Here is a 20,842-nt window from a genome sequence, read left to right on the forward strand (position 1 = left end):
AGTTAGTGTTCACTAACTAGTGTTTACTAATGTTTACTTTTTTCTGAGAACCTGGAACAAGGAATGTTTTCAGTGCGTTAAGCAGCTTTGGATCTTCTCAGGTGTATAAACCAAGAGATGGGTTGAGGTATAAGCCAGAAAGCATGGAAATAACAGTATGAAATGGAAAATGGAAATGTAGGTGTTACTGGTTAGCTGCTTCAAGAACAAAAGCACTTTATATGATTCCTTGTAAACTACCTGATTTCACAAAATATTGCACTTTGATGGATGCCTAGCGTATTGACCAGCACAGTGTGTAAAAATATGCAAATGAGGAGCCCTTGGGGTTGCAAATATCCCTCTAGAGTTATTTGTTTAAATTTTAAGAATTTATACCAAATTTATTTGACTTTTTGCACAGCTGATACTGAGCTCTGACCGTGTACAGGTTCAATTCCTTCTTAAGGCAACTCTTGATTTGTGTTAGTAAGACAGATGTGAAATAGCTTCCTATTTCCCATGGCCACAGGGCATGTTCTTAGTCTTAAAGCTGTTATTCTATTGTTTAAAAGTATTGGAGAAGGTGCATGAAATCTTGCTTTGTGGATCACCATCCTTGCCACTTCTGATTACGCAGCAGTAGTTTTAAACAGGCTTTACAACATAAGTCTCATGTGAGGAGCAAAGAGATCATTTTGGAAGGTGAAGTAACACGAATAACAGTACTATAGAGGTGAGAAGGAGTAAAGCTTATTAATTAACAGGCTCGTTGTTATTAATCTTTAGCCGTCTCTGAATGCCATCCGCTGACAGGTTCTTCTCTCTCCACCTATTATAAGAAAACATGAAATGGAGGTCAAATGGCCACTTAAAAAAAACCCCAAAAAAGTCCTTTTAAACTTCGAGAGTCACATAGTTTAATCTTCTGTAGTCCATGAAGATATTGACTTCTATTATGGAATCCCTATGGTTTGAAGGCATGGGGTTTTAAAAAAAAAAAAAAGCACTTTGTTAGTCACCTTTATTTTTTGGTGACAAGTCATCCTGTTTATCTTCATTATTCACTGCTGCAGTCAGTGTTTAAAAGTCTTTCATACAGACTCTTTGGGAAGGGGAGGGGCAGTTAGTAGGTTAGTGATTTTGCTTGATGCAGTGTCCTTGACTCCTCCACTTTTTTGGAGATGCTATGATTTTCATTTCCTTGCCTAATAAGAAAAATGGACAAATGTAGTTATAGTTCCATACCCTTTCCTGGCACCATGGTCCATTTTTCATAGAAGCCAGAATAATCTTAAAGTACAAATCAGACCATATCACCTTGTAATTAATGTTCAAACTCCTTGCCATGGCCTACAAGTCCCTCGATATCTGGCTTCTCCCAGCTCATCACCCCGCCTCATCATGCACTGTGCAGTAGCTACATTGGCCTTCTTTCTATCCCTTTGGATAGAACATTTCAACCTTGTTTCTACTTTAGGCCTCTCCTGTTTTCTCCACCAGGAATGCTTCTTCCTTCACATCTTCTTGAGGCTGCTTCCTTGTCATTGTTGAGGACACTCTCAAATACTCCTCTTCATCCTCTCTGAAGTAGTGCCCCTTCCTTGCATGCTGTCCTTCTTTCATGTATTTATCATTCTTAGAAAATAGCTGGAGGAGACACACAGTTAGTAGAATTCAAGGTTCATTAGGGCAGGAACATGGTCATGTTCACCACTGAGTTCTGGGTCCCTGAAGTATTGCCTAGCACACAATAGACATATTTTGAGGAATAAATGGAAGCTTTTGCCACTGTGTATGGTTTTTATTTCAATTATTATTCTCTTTCATTGTTGATAAAATATGAACAATGCTGTAATTCCCCCACCCCACTCCACTCCTCTTGGTGGAAGTTAAGGACTAATTCAGCTGAGCTTGGAAATGCAGGGGTTGCCTCTTACCTACTCTGACTATTTGATCCATGGGTTTTAAGAGTAAAGTTTTTTTAAAGGAGAAACATTTCAGCATTAAGGATAAGCACATAATAGTATATCTTGGAAAGCTGTCTATAATCAGTTACCTCTTTAAAATAAATTTTCACTGTTCAGTTCCATGAATTAGGTAACGAAGAGTTGCACTACTTGCACTTTTATTTGATTACCAGAATACCAGGAGGATGGTTTCATCTTTTTTTTTTTTTAAATAAGAGGGTGGTTTTTGTGCTTTCCCATAAAGGCATCTGAAGTTAGATTTCTGTGGAAGTGACTTCTCCCTGGAGTTGCCTTAACCATTGACCCACACAGAAAGGGAGCTCAGATTCTCTTTGTGCTTTCAAGTCTTACACTCACCACCCCCACCCCAACCCCCATGAATATATAATCAAGTGCTTTTAAAACTAACTGGCCAAGTTTCCTCAGTATCAAAGACCTATTCAGGGAAATTTTCAGGAGACTTTGAAGATCACTGCTGCCTTCCCTTCTGATTTAGTATAATGTTAATGCAGGCAGGCTTTGGTTGTAGCAAACTAAAACTCCTACTAATCTTTTTGAGGACTTCTCCATTCTGTACTTATGGCTTCCCCCACCCCCATTAGAAAATCTCAATGCAGGGGTTAGTGTTGATAATATTTCATCTTATTCCTTTTTTGTCCCACTTACTGAACATGTAGCCTGCCATCTGGTATATGAGATCTCCCCTAGTTGTGGCATTTGAAAATTGTATGTCTTTTATGTCTACCTTTAGGTTTTTGATGAAAAACATTGGACAGGATGAACCTATAATTTAATTGATAGGCTACTACTGGTGAGCTTAGGAATAGCCACACCTGATTTTCTGGTACTATAGAGAAGAAGAAATGAACACTGGTGCGGTTTGGTACCAGGAGAAATAAGCAAAAGCAAAAAGAGGTGAAGGAACCTGGTGATGTGTTTTCAAGGAAGTGTAACTGGTTTTACTTCCAGTACAGTTTTCCTTTGAAGATGGTAGGGGAGGACACACAAGAGAGTACACTTGTTCTCTGTCATTTTCGGTCTTCAAATGAATGAAGTACAAGTGTCATTATAAGCTTGGTCCTGTGTTCTTGCATTTAAAAGATGGTGAATCAGATATTGCCATTAGTGAGTTAGGAGGAGAATATTTGAAGGACAAATTAATCTCCGTTGGGAACTATTTCTTAAAATGTTCATTAGCGTACTAGAAAGATTTGGGGAGGGTATAATCACTGCCTCCCACTTACCAGCACACAATTGAAATTAAACTCCTGTGGATAAATCACTCAAAACAGCTGGGCTTTGCATAGGAGTACCTCAAAACTTGGACCCTGGATCCATGAAAAATACAAGGTGTTTAATATCCTGCAGGGTCTGTATTCAGCATCATTTGGCAGTGATAAAGAAAGTGTCTGTCTGCTGTTCCTTGTGTTGCTTTCCTGGCACTGTTGGTTATAAGAGGTATTGTTAATAGTCAAAATTGTGAAGTACTTTTCAGACTAGCACTGTGATTGGTTTTGGAGGGGTGGTGGTGGTTTTTTGTTTTTGAGAAAGACTTAAAAATTTTTTGATGGATACTGTTTCCTACAGACTTTTCTTCTAAGGAGAGAACAGTGATTTGAAACTGTAAAAAAGGATACTTTTTCTTTTGTTTGTGTTCTGTAGTAATAACAATAATAATAGTAATAATTAATGGCTGCTTTGTAAATCTGGGAATTATAATTGTTTTAAAAATGTGTATTTAGAAGGGTAATTATCTTGTAAAACTGTGGGAGCTGGAAAATTTTGTTTTATGTGAAGTGGCAACAGCTATCAAATGAATAAGCTGCATCTACTTGGAGTTTTTGTACCCTCAGATAAGTAAAAGTGGTGTCTTCACTAGTGGAGACTTGGTATTCCCCAGACTTTGCATACCACTTTGTTATCCTTTTAATGTAAATAATATCTACAAAAACAGCAATAGTAGAAACGCTCTTCTCATTTAAAAATTGAAATATAGTAAATGCTTATTTTCCAGATCTTTTCTAGGAGAACATTGTAATTTTTATTTTATTTTATATTTTTTTGAATTTTATTTTACTTTTTTCTATACAGCAGGTTCTTACTAGTTACCTATTTTATACACATCAGTGTATACATGTCAATCCCAATCTCCCAGTTCACCCCACCACCACCCCCACCTCCGCCACTTTCCGCCCTTGGTGTCCATACGTTTGTTCAAGGAGAACATTATGATTTTTAACTGCACTTAAATCTGATGCTGCCGCACAAGGTCTTACAAGATCTATCATCAGTAATTCTGCCAACCGTCAGCTGTATAAACTGTGTCTGTAATTCTTTTGCAGTGCCTTATATGGTTCTGTACATCCAGGGTGAAATCAGGAAATATTTATTGTTGAGAGTAAATCGAAAACCTTGGGTTTTAGCCCTTTAATTTGTCCTTGCAGAACCTGCAGTGGAAGAGGAAATTGGAAGGTTCTCCCTACATGCACTTCTTTTCCTATCACAGTGCCCAGCCCCAGCTTCCAGTTTGTGTTATACATACTGGTCACCGGCAGACAACAGGTTCAGCTGCCTTCAAAGCTAACACCTCTCTACTAATTACCCTCTCCCTCCAGGGAGGAAATATTTTGATGACAATAGGTCTCTGAGGTTGTAAAAACAATTTTCTGGCCTAAATAGATTTAAATATTCTTTAAGTAGCATTGTTTTCCAAGAACCTTTTATCTTTTTTTTTTTTTTTTCTGAAATAATTATACCTAAAAATAAGTTCTGGCTAGTTAGGGCTTTAAGTTAAAAAAGCAGCAGCACATCTACCACTAGAAGAAATGGATTCTGGGGCAGCCTGGAGAGGACCCTTTTCTTACCTGTTTTATTATAGTGGTAACTAATGGTTGAATCATGTGAAATATTTTCGTGATTATGATCTTGAGTTGTGAGGGCCACTTTTCTGGCATGTAGTAAAAACTTCATTGCTTCAGTTTTAAGTTACATAACAGCAATATTGGGGAGGGTACAAATTTTATATTTGCATGGTTTTTCTAGCATTATAGTTAAATAGTACCATTTGTTCATTTAGCAAACATTCAAGTGCCTACCTTGTGCCAGACTACATACTCCACTCTACGGGCAAAAGATGTGCTCCTTAGTCTTATTGTTAATAAAGGAAGAACACAGATATTCTCAAAGTTCAGAATACTATCTTTAAAAGAATGAATAGTAATGCTGCTTTCAGGTACAAGTATGTCATCCTTCATAATAGACAAGTATTTTGGCTTTGAAAGAGATATGTTGACGTTTATATAATACGATTCCCTATGTACTGTTCCATGTATGTCTTAATTGTGAAAATCGTGAACATAAGCTTAATTGGTAGAACAAATTGAGGTTTTCTTGTCTGTTTTTAATGATGAATTCTCTTCTTGGTCTATAAACCTTTTCCTTTTTTTTAGCCTCTTTGTATTTTTTGGCTGCGCCGCAGGGCATGCAGGATCTTAGTTCCCCGGCCAGGGATGGAACGTGCGCCTCCTGCATTGGAAGCGCGGAGTCTCAGCCACTGGACCGCCAGGGAAATCCCTGTATTTTCATATGTAGTGTGATGCTTTTCACATAATGAGCTTCAGTAAATACTGATGATAATGAAAATTCCTGATCTCTTCAACATATGATCATTCAGAATTAAAATTCCCATAGAATTTTAGTGACATGCTGAATTTCCGAATAGATGAACATCTCAGAGAGGTCTAATATCATGCTTCAATATATATGTGAGCATATATGCAAAGGCAGGGCAGAGTGGGGAGGAGCAAACCACACTGCTTGGGTGTGAATCCTAGCTCTGTCCTTAACAGCTTTGTGACCTTGGACAAATTACTTAACCTGCTTCATTCACTTCAGTTTCCTCAGAGGGAAAGGAAAGTAATAGTACCAATCTCACAGGGCCATCGTGTTCCATAAAACACTATGGAAATGTTAGTTATTATTGGTAGCATCATCGTCATAATCATTCAACTTCGTATAAAACCCATAACACAATGCTCTCCATACAGTAAACACTTAAAATTGGTTGGTTCTTCTAATACGTTTGGCAACAAGCCAAAGAGGTAGTACTCAGAGGTCTCAGAGGTGTTTACGCCGTCATGGGCACAATTTCAAAGAATCTGTTTTTAATGCTACCTTGTGGCCAAAGCTTTCCCCACTTAGCCATCCCTGTGTTCCCTCAAATATCCCATGTGCATTTTGTATTTTCTGGCTAATTCGAAAAGGCTCTAATGAGACATACTGTTTTAAACCCTGTATGAGCTTAATGCCCACTTTTTTCCTTCTTCCAGATCTGTGAATAACTAAAAGTTAAAAAAGAATCAACCAGTGTATACTTACCACAGTTGTAGTTAAATAATTGTATAGTTAGTAGTTTCATATATATATATATATATATATATATATATATATAAATATCTTCTCCAGAAGAATGTAAATTCTGTGGAGACAGAGATGATTCTGTTTTGTTTCCCTCTGTGTCCCCAATACCTAGCACTCAAATGCACCTTGAATGAGGAAAATGTTTGCATGCTTGTTCTTTTCATGCTAATGTTAGTAAGGGATTACAAGTAAGTGTACATGAATGAAGATCTTCACCTCTTCTGAAACTTGGTAGGCTAATTGAGGAGGTACACAGTTTATAGAGTTAGAAAAACCCAACTTTCAACGCTTGAATAAATGAGAAAACTAGCTGTATGCTGTTACCTATTCTATACCTCCTGATTGTAAGTATTTTCAGGGGGATGGCGACCCAGTGCTAGGTATGACATTCACTCTGCCACTCTTGTTACTCATGCCATATTCATATTATCCACATTTCTCATTTGCCTCATTTAAAAGTCTCCAATAATGGCCAATATGTATAAGGCCAGTACTGCCCTTATTAAGAAGATGGATATCCTTAAGGTTCAAGTTAAAATTTGCCATAATAAAGAACAAATTCCATCTAATCTTAAGGGAGAAATGTTGGATGCTTCGGAAAGACACATTATACAAGATGTCATATTCATTCTCTTTTAATCCTCATGACAGCCTTGAGGGGTTGATAGCAACATATCTAATATTTATTTTGTAGACATGATCTATCACTCTTACGACAGGGTCTGAAATTCAGTGTTTCGGAGGGAGTAGAAAGGATGGAAATGATTAGATTGAGAAGGAAAAGGAATTTAGCTACTGATTGGCTATTGGGGAGAGAGTGAGAAATCAGAGGCGCTTTTGAGCTGAAGTGGTCGATACTTTGACTGAAATAGGAAAGGATAGAACCGTGTTTCCTAAAATATTCTGTGAAACACTGGTTCCTAGAGATATTAATAGGTGCTCCATTGGCGGGGGTGGTGGGGGAGAAACAGTAGTTAAAAATAAGTTCAGGAAATGCTACATATAATATTTCCCTCTTGTAGATTCACAAAATTGCATGGCTGTGCAAAGTCTGACTAAAGAAACCTATTTGCTATGCTGACCTTTTCACATCATAGCTGTTAACATATTGTGAATTAGCCTTCTCTAAGACACCAGTTTGGAAAAGTCTGGTCTAGAGGAATTTGGGGATTGGTAATAGGAATGGATTTTGAGGTTTTAGCTTGAGGTTAAAACTAAAAATTAAATGACCATCAGGATTTTTGAGGTGAGTGAGAAATGAGGTCTGAAAGTATAGTTTTGTAGGTGAATTACATGGAAGCAAGAGACAAAACTGGAAGAGAAAATACTAATATCCAGTTGAAATCCTGAACCCAAGACTATTGAATTGCACCTGGGTCCTTCAGATAAAGGCACAGCTTTTCAATACCTCACGTATATGCAGAGATCATGCTGACTCTGTAGAATCCACAGTAGGCGGATAACGGGGAGTACAGATAGTGTTTGTAAGTACAAGTCTAGAGTTATAACTGTTGAGTGCTGGTGAGATAAGAGTAGAGGACCCCAGACTTTACTGGGATGGGTGTAGAGGCAGAAAGTGGATAGGGGAGCCAGTCAGAGAAACAGGAAGGGATGCTAAGAGAGATAGATATAAAACTAGAAAGTGCACGTGGAATGCGAGGGAGGAGTGTTTCACCGGATAGGCAGCCATTGGTGTAGATAAGAAAGGGATATCAGATGCTTGGGCCCAACTCCTCCATTTTACCCATGAAAAACTGAGAGCAAGGAAGGAGAGTGATTTGCTCAGGATTAAATGTTAGCACAGCAGAGTCAGGATTAGAATCTGGTCGCTTCTGTTACCTCTTTGTACTCTAGAGATGTCAAAAGGGAAGAGACTGCTAATGATAATGTTGAGGTTATCTCCTCTCTTGGGAGGATGAGGATTGGCTGTCCCCCAAAGGGCCCTCACAGGATAGGGATTACATCCCTTAGTAGGTTTACCATGATAAAGAGTCTGAGACTTGCAGGCTCTGAAACTCAGTTCATCTACACTCTAATAATCGATTTTTTGGATCAGACTATAATTATCAAAGCCTCATGAGATTGATATAAAAATCAGAATGTCAGTTTATTAATTTACATGGGAAAAAAAAAGTAACTGCCTTGGGAAACAGATTCTCAAGTCCTGGCTAACACATTCTCTTCCCCGTAGATTTTGCCACATGAGATGCCATATTATAATTAGAAGGTTGCTTAGTATGTCAGCAGAACAAGTGGTATAATGTTTGGAATGTGTAATGGAGTGAGGCTTTTCTTACCCTCTCAAAGACCAGTTACCTCATCTGGCAGTTAGGGTAATAATAGTACAATACCTTGTTCACAGGGTGTTGAAAGGATTAGGTAGAGTATACTGTGTATTGTTTAGCACAGTACCTGGAACATCAGTGTTATAGTTCTTCCCAGTTAGGATACAAATACTACTGGAACCTCATCGTGGCTTAGAATACTCTGCTTGAATGAGAAAGGCCAGGTTTTCTTTTGCTGTTCTAACAGCTGTCTTTTGCCTGTTCTTTCATGGTTGACCCGCCATTTCTGATTGTTAAATGCCCCCCCCCCAATTAAGTTAAATTAACTCATTCAGTCTAGCTAATGTCTGACCTTGAGAACTGGGAACCATTTTAATCTTTTTAGTATACTTGATGTGGATACTCTGCTCAATCGATTATATTAGGTTGAACCATATGAAATTGCTGATATTCTACTGGTTTTCACATAGAAAAACGGCAGTGTCATATGGCTTAATCTAATATACTGATTTTAAAATTTAATTCCTTCCAGGTGGTCCCAGTAGTTTCTGTTATGAAGAGCTAAGTCTGTTGATGAGTTCAGAAGACTTTCCTTTAAATGCAAAGAGCTGTACCCTTATACTTCTCTTCCTGTGATCAGGTTCTGAGAAGGTTCTTCTGTTGTATGTCTGCTTGTGTCCTTTGTGTAGTATGCATTTTTCTTTTTCCTTTTTTTAAAAAAATTAATTATTTTTGGCTGCATTGGGTCTTCGTTGCTGCGCGCGGGCTTTCTCTAGTTGCCGTTGAGCGGGGTCTGCTCTTCGTTGTGATGTGTGGGCTCCTCATTGCGGTGGCTTCTCTTTGTTGTGGAGCATGGGTTCTAGGCGCTCGGGCTTCAGTAGTTGTGGCACACGGGCTCAGGAGTTGTGGCTTGCGGGCTCTAGAGCGCAGGCTCAGTAGTTGTGGCGCACGTGCTTAGTTGCCCCGCGGCATGTGGGATCTTCCCAGACCAGGGCTCGAACCCATGTCCCTGCATTGGCAGGCAGATTCTTAACCGCTGCGCCACCAGGGAAGCCCTAGTATACTATTTTTCGTCTTTTCTTTACATTTACTCTCTTACTTGCTCAGGCCAGCATTGAACATATGAATGATTATTCGTAATTCCTAGACTGGTAGTTTACATGGTGCATTTTCTATTTAAGTTATTAAATCAATGTTTGCTGCTCATTGTACATTCTGTGTATGATATCCTGGATCATGGCCATTAACTTTAAAATGTTCACAGTTTTGGTAAGGATACTGTGGGTCAGTACGAAAATAGGCAAATTCTTCCATTGCACTAGAATTTCAATGTAATGCTGATAGATCAAAGTCAGAATGTCTAATAATTGAAGGCAAATATGTCATTTTTATAATGCTCAGCTAACATCCACAGGATTTAGGAAAGACAGTAATCTGTAGGCTACTCTGACAAATCAGCTAATTCCCCCTAGTGTTTTCTGGTTCTTGTCCATTTACAATATGTGAATTGTAAATGGTTATAATCGTTGGATAGATATAGATCTGTATTTCCGCCCTGAATATTGTGCCACAAAGAGTTTTCCAGGTTGGTGTTTAGTTTTCTTAATCATTATTTTTAAGTTTTGAAGAACCTTCAACAATTAATCATCTAATTTTAATTGTGGGAAGAAAACCTTTTTTCTGCCTCTGGGGTGTCACTCTACTGTTCTTTTTTAAAGTAGATCAATCTAGTTTGTAGATCAACTGTTAGAAAATTCTGGATGTGATCCAGGCCTCTTGCTTTTTAATTCTTAAATTCTGTTAGGTGTCATTATATATAAGGACATCACATTCAAATATTGAATTTAATGTCTTCACTTACTTAGCAAGTATGTATTATGTGACTTCTGTATCAGTAGCTTGACTTAAGTATTATACAATGTTCACTGCACATGACGGTTTATTGGAAACTAAAAATGTGTTACTGCTAATTATAACAATTAAATAGCTATGGTTTATTAAGTACTTACTATTAAGTGCCAGGCTCTAAGACATTGGGATGATTTCTAAGATATTTCATGTATTAATTCATTAAAACCTCTTCAAAATTATGAAGTAAGTGGTGTTATCCCCATTTCACAAATGAGGAAGCTAAAACACTGGGTAAATTGCCGAAGGTCACCCAGCAAGTACAGAAAAGCGCTGAAATGAAATCTAAGAAGTTGTGGACCTGCCATCATCGTAGTCATGATTCCCTGGTGAGCCAGGCATCCTCTTGAGTGCTGAAATAATCTCTGCTTCTCTGGAACTGACAGTTTCATTTGCCAGCACCCGAGACAGGCCTTACTTAAAGGACCAGTATCTTCAATGCATTGCAACATGTTTTCCAGTTCAGTTCGGTTACCCTGTATTGAGCCGTTTCTGTGGGAAGGTGTTGTAGCCGTAGGTGGTCACTAGGAGATTCAGAAATGAGCAAGACCAACTTGTCCTCAGAGCTTACATTTTAATCAGGAAGAAAGTCATGTACACAAGTAATTGTAGTACATGTTGAATGTTATAGTGGCTCAAAACCTACAGAAGCAGAAGTAGACTAGTAATTCCATGTCATGGTGTCGAAGAAGGGAGGGCACGTTAACTGTTTCTTGAAGGAGAAGTTAGTAGAAAGGCAAAGGGAATAGGCCAGCTTTCATTAGGAAAAATGACGCTAGGAGATTATTTGAAACTTGTCCAAAGAAAAAGGAGGTGGGGAACCTGAGAGTGATACTGAAACAAATGGATGAGAGGAGTGGTGCTGATTTGGTACATGACACCATGCTGAAGCCGTCAACATCCACATTTCTTCTACTGAAGACCTCTACAGAGGAGAGATGCTTATGGGCTAGATGCTGCCCAGTGTCTTATCACCATCTTAAAAGTACTCCTTCCTTCTCATCTCCTTCCTGGTTCCTTCATTTTACTTTTTGCAAGTGCTGTGAAAGTGTTCTCACCTTTTCAAAGGGTGATGCACGTCTCTCATTAGTTTTAGAAGATGATTTATAAGAGTTTTATAAAATGATTTATAAATCATTTGTATTAAGAAATTATCATAAAGAAATAGGAAGTCAGGAGCTTTTGAAATCTGCAAGTTTTCTCCCAAGTACTATATTAATATTAACCTGAAGTTTTGGGGGGGGGGTTGTTTGTTTGTTTTTAATGTGTGTGCCTGATTTTTTAAATATTCTGTGATGGGAGCTTGAGGATTCTAATTGCATTGATCTTCTACAATTTAGATGGACTCTTACCCATTTTTATTCTAGTGAACAGTTAAGCAATTTATTAGCCTCTGTAAGAGCTATGAAAGGAACACAAGTTGTGGCTACTCCCTCAGAAAGCTTAAGTTGTATTTAAGAAGAGAAGATAAACTTTTAAGAAACCTTCCAAGCGTATAAGTAGATAGTGTTTTTATTATGGTATCATCTCTTTCCTGTGCTGCCTCCTTATTTTCCTGTGCTCAGGTATGTCAAACTATCACTCACACGTCTGTTTTCAGCCCTTTCATCACCTCTCCCCAGCCCTGCCTCAATCCAGGTGTGTCCTAGACAGTGAAGCCTTTCTCAAAACCACATCCCCATTAACACTCGTCGCTTTGTGTGCTCACCCAGCCTTTCCTGATGCTCTCTACAACACTTAATTGTGTTTGCTTGTATACTTGTCTTTCTTCCTCAGTTAGGCTGCAGACTCCTTGAAGAAAGAGACTTGGATGTAGGGCTTACTCAGATATGTTTGGAACTGATAGGAACTTCAGAGAAAACAACAGATATGGAGGGATAAGTGTAATAATATTGGTGATTGAGTTAGATTTGCTGCAAGATACTCAAATGTTCATGTCTGTTAACAATTGAAAACATTGGCCTGGAGCTTGATCAAGTCCTTAGATATAGGTCATGATGTGATATCAGCTGCTCTGAGAGGCCTGTGGATAGATCCCTGGGTGATAACCTCATTTAGGGTATGGTAAAGATTTAAAAAGCCAGGAAATATGTGGGCTGAGGAGTATTGCTTAGAGACCTGGGAGAACTAAGTAAGAAATATAATGGATAGGAGGGAAGAATACTGTCAAATGACACAAAAATATATAGGAGGCTGAGGACTGAGAAGAAGCCTGAGATTATTAATCACCACAAGCAGCCAACCTGGGAGTGGGAGGATGGATCTAGTTTGCCCAGGGTCAAGGTGAGAGCAGGTGATCAGGAAGAAGCATTGAGGATAGACCTTACAAGAGGTGGTAAAAGGAAGGGAAAAAAGCATATCTTGTTTGCCTAACAAAATCCAGGGGACGACTGTTTTGGGTGGGAGGAGGAGAGAACGGTCTTTTATGGGGTCGAATGTATCTGAATATTGAAGTTGAAGGAACCAGTACAAAGTAGTGGTCATGGCTTGCAGTGGCTGTCAAGGAAATAAGGAAGTATGGTCTTGGAGTAGACTTGAGTAGCCTGGAGAGGCAAGAGTTGGAGTAATTTAGGAGACTCCAAATAGAAAAAGGAACATGCTAGGAAGTTAGAGATGTGTCAGTGGATCATATGTTACTGAGAAAAACAAGTTTCTAATGGAATTTAAAATTTTAAACGGCATTGCTCAGCCAGATGGTATGTCTCTTCAGGGGTAGCTAATTAACCAGATGAGTGTAGTATGAGAATAAAAGAGCAAGGGACGACAGAAGAGCAAAACTGGAATCTCTGACCATTGGGAAGTTAGCTTTCTTAGGGAGGCAAGTATGATCAGAGAAGGTCTTGACTGCCTTTGAGCCTGGAGGTCAGGATATATATACAAGATTCCTAAAAAAAATAAAATAAAAGATTCCTTATAGGTGAAGAGAAATAGAAGTTGCACCAGAGAGGAAGTCTTGAAAATAGAACAATTCCAAGTGATGATGACTTCTAATGTGTAGCTCTACCCTTGAATAGCAGTCACAGAGTACAAATCAAAGTCTTGGAATGAAGGTCAGGAACTGTGTGAAACCAGGGAGTTTGAAGGATCATCAAGATGATGTGATGGAGTGGTTACGGCTCAACACATCCCCTGATGTCCATATTCTTTGCCCTTTGGTGAGTTAACTGTAAATCAGGTTCTTGCCTAACATCCTCTTAAAATATAGCTTACCTTGTTTTTCAACCAGATTTTCTGAATGTGTTGCAAAAGTGAGTATTGATTTACTGGGCTGTTCTTTAGTAACCATGGCTGGAAATTGCAAAAGACCATCGACTAATCAAACGGTATAAAGAAAAAGGAGATAAAGGAATGGAAAAGGGTCTTCTGCCCTTAGCTCTGTGTTCAGTTGGTTTAAATATTGGAATAAATAATCCTTGAAATCTAGAGTTTTTAATTAAGAAGACAGAAAGCTCATGTTAAATTTATAGATAAGAGTTATGCTTCCCTAAATATTGCCAACTTTATTTTTGTGAGCTTGTTCAGTGACATAATGAGCATCCTGTTTCCTTAAGCATTTAAGTGTAGGTTCTTGTGAACTGACAGGATAGAAGCTCTTAAGAACTGAGTAGGCTGATAGAGCAGCTGGTGTGACATTCAAGTGTTCATATTGCCTTCTAGCTCCTGAACAGAAGGAAAAAAAACACTGTTTTAATTTAGAAATCTTTCTTGACTATAGCTGAAATTCTCAAAACCAGTGAGACTAGAAAATGAGAGAACATTTCGTTCTCATATTTAACTGTAGATAGAATATGTTCTTATATTTGTTGGTAAGCAGCACTGGATTATATAAAATTACTTCTGAGCTTTTCAAAGGCCTTTCTTTCGCATGGAAACAATTATTGTTAGGATGAAAGTTCTTAAAACGCCTAAATAGAACAATAGGATAGGAGAAAACAAAGGATAGTTTATTTCTGGGAGAGAGCAGGAGAAGGTAGATATCTGAATTGTAGTTCTCTGTTAAATTTGTTAAAATTTAGTATTTTTAGGTGTTTAAAATCATTTTACATATGTTCAAGATAAAGCAATGTGTCTTCACGTTTCTTTAAATAAAGGAAATTATTTGCAGTATTTGTATAATACATCAATATACTTGGTATTAAAAATAAAAACAAAGTAACAGTGTATTTTTAGAATATGGTGTGCTTTCAGTTATTCATGCAAATTAAGAATAGCATAACAAAGAACCATGAGTAATTTGCTTATATTGTTGTTGGGAAATTTTGGATTAAGGTGATAATCCAACAGTTTGTTCCTTAGTCAGATTTCAGGGCATACTTATTATCTATAATAGTGGTTCTCCAGACCAGCAGCATCAGTATCACCATCGCCTGAGAAGTTTTTCGAAATGTAAATTCTTGCGTCCTGCCCTGCATCTACTGAATTGCTGGGGATCAGAGATCACCAGCAATCTGTGTATTAAAGAGCCCTTCAGGTCATTCTCTTGCAGGCTGCCGTTTGAGAACCACTCATTCCTAGTTAGGACAACCTTACCAGAGACACAGGCATCATCAATGTTGGGAACAAGATGAGTCCAACTGATTTGACCATAAAGCAAAATTGTCTATAGTGAACTTCAAGTAATCTGTGTTTGGGATCATTCACATTAAAATTTTATCATATCTTCTGCTTAAGTAAGTACTCTGGCCTAAACAAATAATCTGTGCTGGAAATGACAGTTATCAAAAGAGTAATTGTCTTACAGCCCCAGGGAGGGGGATGAATCACCAGTTTACAGAAACTGTTCTGCTTTGGGCTGACATATTTCTTTATAAACTAAAGACTATGGGGGAAAAGGAGCTGTACTGGGGGCTAGGATAAGGAAACTGGGTGGTTTTTTCACACTTTTACTAAGCCAGACTGCTATAGTGTGGTTTCATCATTTTAATTGAATAGTGAAATTATGAGATAGGAGAGAAACAAAACAAAAATGAACCTTGTAAATGCACACGCAAATAAACTGATCTCATGCTCGCTACCTAAAAACAGATGGAAACAGTTATGGTCAGGATTACAGTGCCACCCAATCCCCCTCCACTGACTCCCTTGACAATTTCAAGACGAAGAAGAAGCAGTGAAAAATGAGAAAAAGCAACCAGAGGTGGCACTGTGGTGGGAACAAGAGTCAACATCAGAGAAATTAAGGCAACAGTACATTTCAAGAGTGAGGTAGTGATTAACAGTAACAAAGGTTGCCAGTAGGTCAGATAAGAGGGACTAAATGTGTCTGTTAGATTTAGGAACAAGAGAGGTCAGTGGTCACCTTGAAGAGTAGTTTTTGGTGCAGCACAGAAGCAGCTGGTTTGAAATGAGGTGATCTGTGAGTTGGAGATAAAATAGAAATGGCAACTTTAAGAGAGGATGATAGCTAGATGAGGGTTGGAGGATTTTCTTACCAATCTGCCTTTACAGGTAAGATTTTTATCTCTTAATTCTTTAGATCTAATTGTTAACTTTATTACCATATTGATTTGGCATAATTGTAATTTAACATGAGTAATCCTAACAAATTATTTCTCAAATAAATATATCATTTCTTCTAGGCTTTATGAAGTATTGAAACTCAGCATTGTTGCTTTGCATAGCCTTGAGAGTCTAGGACCCAGTTAAGAACCACTGCCATGTTGCAGTCATTATATAATTTATTTGGAAATCTGAATTACCTTTAACTTACATTGTCTGAAAGAATTTAAAGGAAAGTTTGTATATTTGCATACCAAAGTGGTTTGAAAACTCCTTGAAGGCTATGACTTTCTCTTAACAAACTAAACACCTAGCATATTATTTTAAACATAGCATTAGGAGTTTTGTATTGCTCTGCTGTTTGAATTGCCATTGATTACTAATGTAAAACCTGTTTTTCAAATTGATTTTTAGCTAAGGTTCAAACAGGAATATTTCCATTCAATAAACGTTGAGCACCTACTGTATTCCTGACAGTGCTGGGGTTAAAAATAAATGGCACAAATCCTGCCTTGAGTTCACAGTTCATTGGGGAAGACAGAGAGGTAAACAGATCATTGCAGCTGTATGTTAACGAAATTGAGTTATTTGTAGTGAGGTGGGTGGATGGACCTAGAGTCTCGGGCAGAGTGAAGTAAGTCAGAAAGAGAAAAACAAATACTGTATGCTAACACATACATATGGAATCTAAAAAAAAATGGTTCTGAAGAACCTAGGGGCAGGACAGGAATAAAGACACAGACGTAGAGAATGGACTTGAGGACATGGGGAGTGGGAAGGGTAAGCTGGGACAAAGTGAGAGAGGGGCATTGACATATATACACTACCAAATGTAAAATAGATAGCTAGTGGGAAGCAGCCGCATAGCACAGGGAGATCAGCTCGGTGTTTTGTGACCACCTAGAGGGGTGGGATAGGGAGGGTGGGAGGGAGACGAAAGAGGGAGGAGATATGGGGATATATGTATATGTATAGCTGATTCACTTTGTTATACAGCAGCAACTAACACAACACTGTAAAGCAATTATACTCCAATAAAGATGTTAAAAAAACAAAAAGCTGTAATAGAAGAACAAGTTAGTGCCTCCACTATTCTAATCTACTTGCTTCCCACCCTGAGAGATTTGCTGAAGTGGTCATTCTGAACTTATCACTGGCAGCATCTGTAACTTGCCCTTGAAAGTATTATATTTAGTCTCTGTCTCTGAAAGAGTCTAGTGGGTAAGTAACTTACTGAGGGGAGTGGGACTAATTTTTGTCAACACAGACACAGCCATGGTATTCATGAATTTTTTTGAGACTAATAAATCAGGTGTTGTAGTCTGTGCTTATTTTCTGCTTATCCGTTCTATGAAACAAATCCTGTTTGGTGAATTTAATCTTATGTAAATGTATCATTCTTTACTCACCTGATGTAAATTACTTCTCTAAACAAGCTTTATACGCTCTTTTACGCAAGCCTGTATGTTTTCTTTAAGCCCTTAAAACTCGATTAATGCACGTTCAGAGTAACATTAAAATTAAGTAATCCCTTGGTTCTTCAGAGTGTTTTAATGGAATAATTTGAATATAACAAAATTTGGTAAAAGAAACTTCCCACCACTCACGATCTTGAGGTGTCCACTCTTTGATATGTATGATATTAGACCATCTGCTCTTTCCTCCATTACAGTCAAATATTACATGCTAGTACTTATATATTCAGTAATTTACAGTACATTTTTGTCATTTCTTATTAAAATTGCTTTAATTTTTTAAAGACTAAATTTTAGGGTATGAGTTAGGTATAAGATTTTTTTTTCTGCAGAAGGTGACTATAAGGAAGTTGAAAGAGCATAGTACCTCTTGCTTAAGATATGAAGATCAGAGATAAATAAGGCATGGTTTTTGTCTTTAAATAAATGTTCAGTATAACAGACCTAAATTTAGGCATAGTTTAACAGTCCAGATTCCCTCAGGGAACATTTAAGGTGGCGAGTTTCAGGTTGTTCACTGACTGAGAGTTACTGCTAGTATCTGGTGGGGCTGGGTGAGGCTGGATTTCTTAATTTATGAGCTAGTGCTCACTGTCAATAACATGCCAATAGCAGCTACAGTGAGAAACAGCTATAAAGATGTTATCCCTCTTCTCACAACTACTTGTCTACAGAGGAATTTGAATTAATTTTTATGTTTTAAAAAAAAGCTAAGAAAATGGAGATTTTGTGAGTGTTCTTGTTTGAAAGGCTGCAGTCAAAAACTTTTACCCTTTTGTCAATCAAATGGTGTGTCTAGTAGTTAGGGTGTCAGTACCCATTTTGAAGTACAATGCCAGTTATTTCCCCATAGTAGCCTCCTTAAAACCTGTGTGTTGTTATGATTTATCCCATGATTTAAATTTTGATCTTTTACTCTTCTTTTTAATGATTTTTGTGAGCATTTAATGCTTGCTTTCTTTTATTCTTTTTGGAAGTAGATGATGATGAGTGTTTGGTTTCAGTGGGTATAAAATGAACAATTGAATTTGATCTTCAACATCCCTTTCAGCTGTTAAAGTCTATGATATTTTCCTTTGTAATCATTTTTAGCAGAATGCTGGCTTTTTAAAATTTGTATATTGTTGGTATTTTACTTTGATTTAGAAACTTTTACAATTTTTCTAAGTGAATGAAAATAAGCTGTCTTTAGAGGATTTTCCCCCCAAACCCCAGATCCATAATTTGTGTTCCTATAGAACCAGTCATGGACTAAGAACCTTTGTAAATACTGTTTTTTTATTTTTAAACATTTACTGAGACATGTAATAGACCTAGTAAATAGAAATTTGACTTAACACTTAAATTATTTCAGTATATGAATGAAAATTTGAAGATATTTTATTTTACCTTAAGAGAACTGTTTGAATTTTCTTGGGAAAGAATATATGAAATCAGAAGTAACTTAATGTACTGAAGTAGTTACCGAATCTATAAACATTGGAAAATTAAAGAGTAAGGTTTAGGACTATACTTTTTCTGTTAGTTTTGAAATTTCATCCCAAATTGGGAGTGATTTGAAAAAAATCAAGATTACTTAGGAATCTTTAGTTGACTCAAAGGACACTTTAAGAGATTAATGAAAGTTTAAATGAAAGGATTGGTTTCTAACAAGTAAATTACTTTTGATTTATAACCAGTTTGTGTAAATTCAGGGTTGAAATTATTCAAACGTCTTTCCTAAGCTTATGAACACAATTAGCAGATCTTCAAATTAGATGGTATGTTTCATACACTATATTAAAAAAAAAAGAATAAGTTTTCTTGTCTGGGGTATGTTCTCTTTGAAGTAATCTTGCCTAAAAGGAATCTTGATTTTTAAAATCTGAACAGTTTAAGATCAGTGGGGAATGGAGTGCTGGACAGGAAGTTGTTTATATATATAAAGCATACTTATTGCATCAGGACTTATGGTGTTACCTTTTGAATCAGGAATGGATTTTTTTTTAAAATTTTATTTACTTATTTATTTATTTATGGCTGTGTTGGGTCTTCGTTTCTGTGGGAGGGCTTTCTCTAGTTGCGGAGAGCGGGGGCCACTCTTCATCGCGGTGCGCGGGCCTCTCACTATCACGGCCTCTGTTGTTGTGGAGAACAGCCTCCAGACGCACAGGCTCACTAGTTGTGGCTCATGGGCCCAGTTGCTCCGCGGCATGTGGGATCCTCCCAGGCCAGGGCTCGAACCTGTGTCCCCTGCATTGGCAGGCAGATTCTCAACCACTGCGCCACCAGGGAAGCCCAGGAATGGATTTTTTAAAGACTAGAGTCATCACCAAAAGGGCATGGGCTGTCTTCAAGTATTGAACTCTCTTCCATACATTCTTTTGGTATAGCTCTGTCATCCCCAAGCATAGGGAGTCTAACTGACCGAAGGACCCTTTATTGGTCAGGGTTCTCCAGAGAAAAAGAACCAATAAGAGGGCTTCCCTGGTGGCGCAGTTGTTGAGAATCCGCCTGCCAATGCAGAGGACACGGGTTCGAGCCCTGGTCTGGGAGGATCCCACATGCCACGGAGCAACTAGGCCTGTGAGCCACAATTACTGAGCCTGCGCATCTGGAGCCTGTGCTCCGCAACAAGAGAGGCCACGATAGTGAGAGGCCCGCGCACCGTGATGAAGAGTGGCCCCCGCTTGCCACAACTAGAGAAAGCCCTCGCACAGAAACGAAGACCCAACACAGCCATAAATAAATAAATAAATAAATATTAAAAAAAAAAAAAAAAAGAACCAATAAGAAATCTATCCATATAGTGATTTATTTTGAGGAATTTGCTCAGGCAGTTACAGAGACTGAGAAGTCCCACTGTCTGCCATCTACAAACTAAAGACCCAGGAAAGCTGGTGTTTTAGATCAGTCTGAAGTCCTGAGAACCAGGGAAGTCAGTGGGTAATTCCCAGTCTGAGGGCAGGGGAAGACTGGACAGTCCGGCAGGGAGGGGTGGGTACGACTTACCATTTCTTCACTTTGTTTTATTTGGGCCCTCACTGGATTCGATGATGCCCACCCACATTGTGAAGGGCAATCTGCTTTACTTAGTCTACCCATTCAAATGCTAATCTCATCCAGAAACACCCCTGTAGGCACACCCAGAAGTAATGTTTAGCCAAATATCTGAGCATCTTTTGATCTAGTCAAGTTGACGTAAAATTAATTGTTATAGATCCATCCCAGTTTGGGATAACTTGTTACTAAGTTCTGCCTCAGCCAAAAATCTACCTCTCTGTAACTTTCTTTCATTTCATTCTAGTTGTGCCCTCCATTACTCCAC

At 38.1% G+C, this 20,842-nt stretch overlaps 1 protein-coding gene across 4 annotated transcripts in view; it reads left to right on the plus strand.

Moving 5' to 3' along the window:
- ATP2B1 (ATPase plasma membrane Ca2+ transporting 1) overlaps positions 1–20,842 on the plus strand; it is a 131,506-nt gene that overhangs the window by 30,237 nt on the left and 80,427 nt on the right. The gene's annotated exons all lie outside the window — the stretch shown is intronic.

The sequence above is a fragment of the Balaenoptera acutorostrata genome, chromosome 11 (genome assembly GCF_949987535.1).
Source record: "Balaenoptera acutorostrata chromosome 11, mBalAcu1.1, whole genome shotgun sequence".
NCBI classification, from domain to species: Eukaryota; Metazoa; Chordata; class Mammalia; order Artiodactyla; family Balaenopteridae; genus Balaenoptera; species Balaenoptera acutorostrata.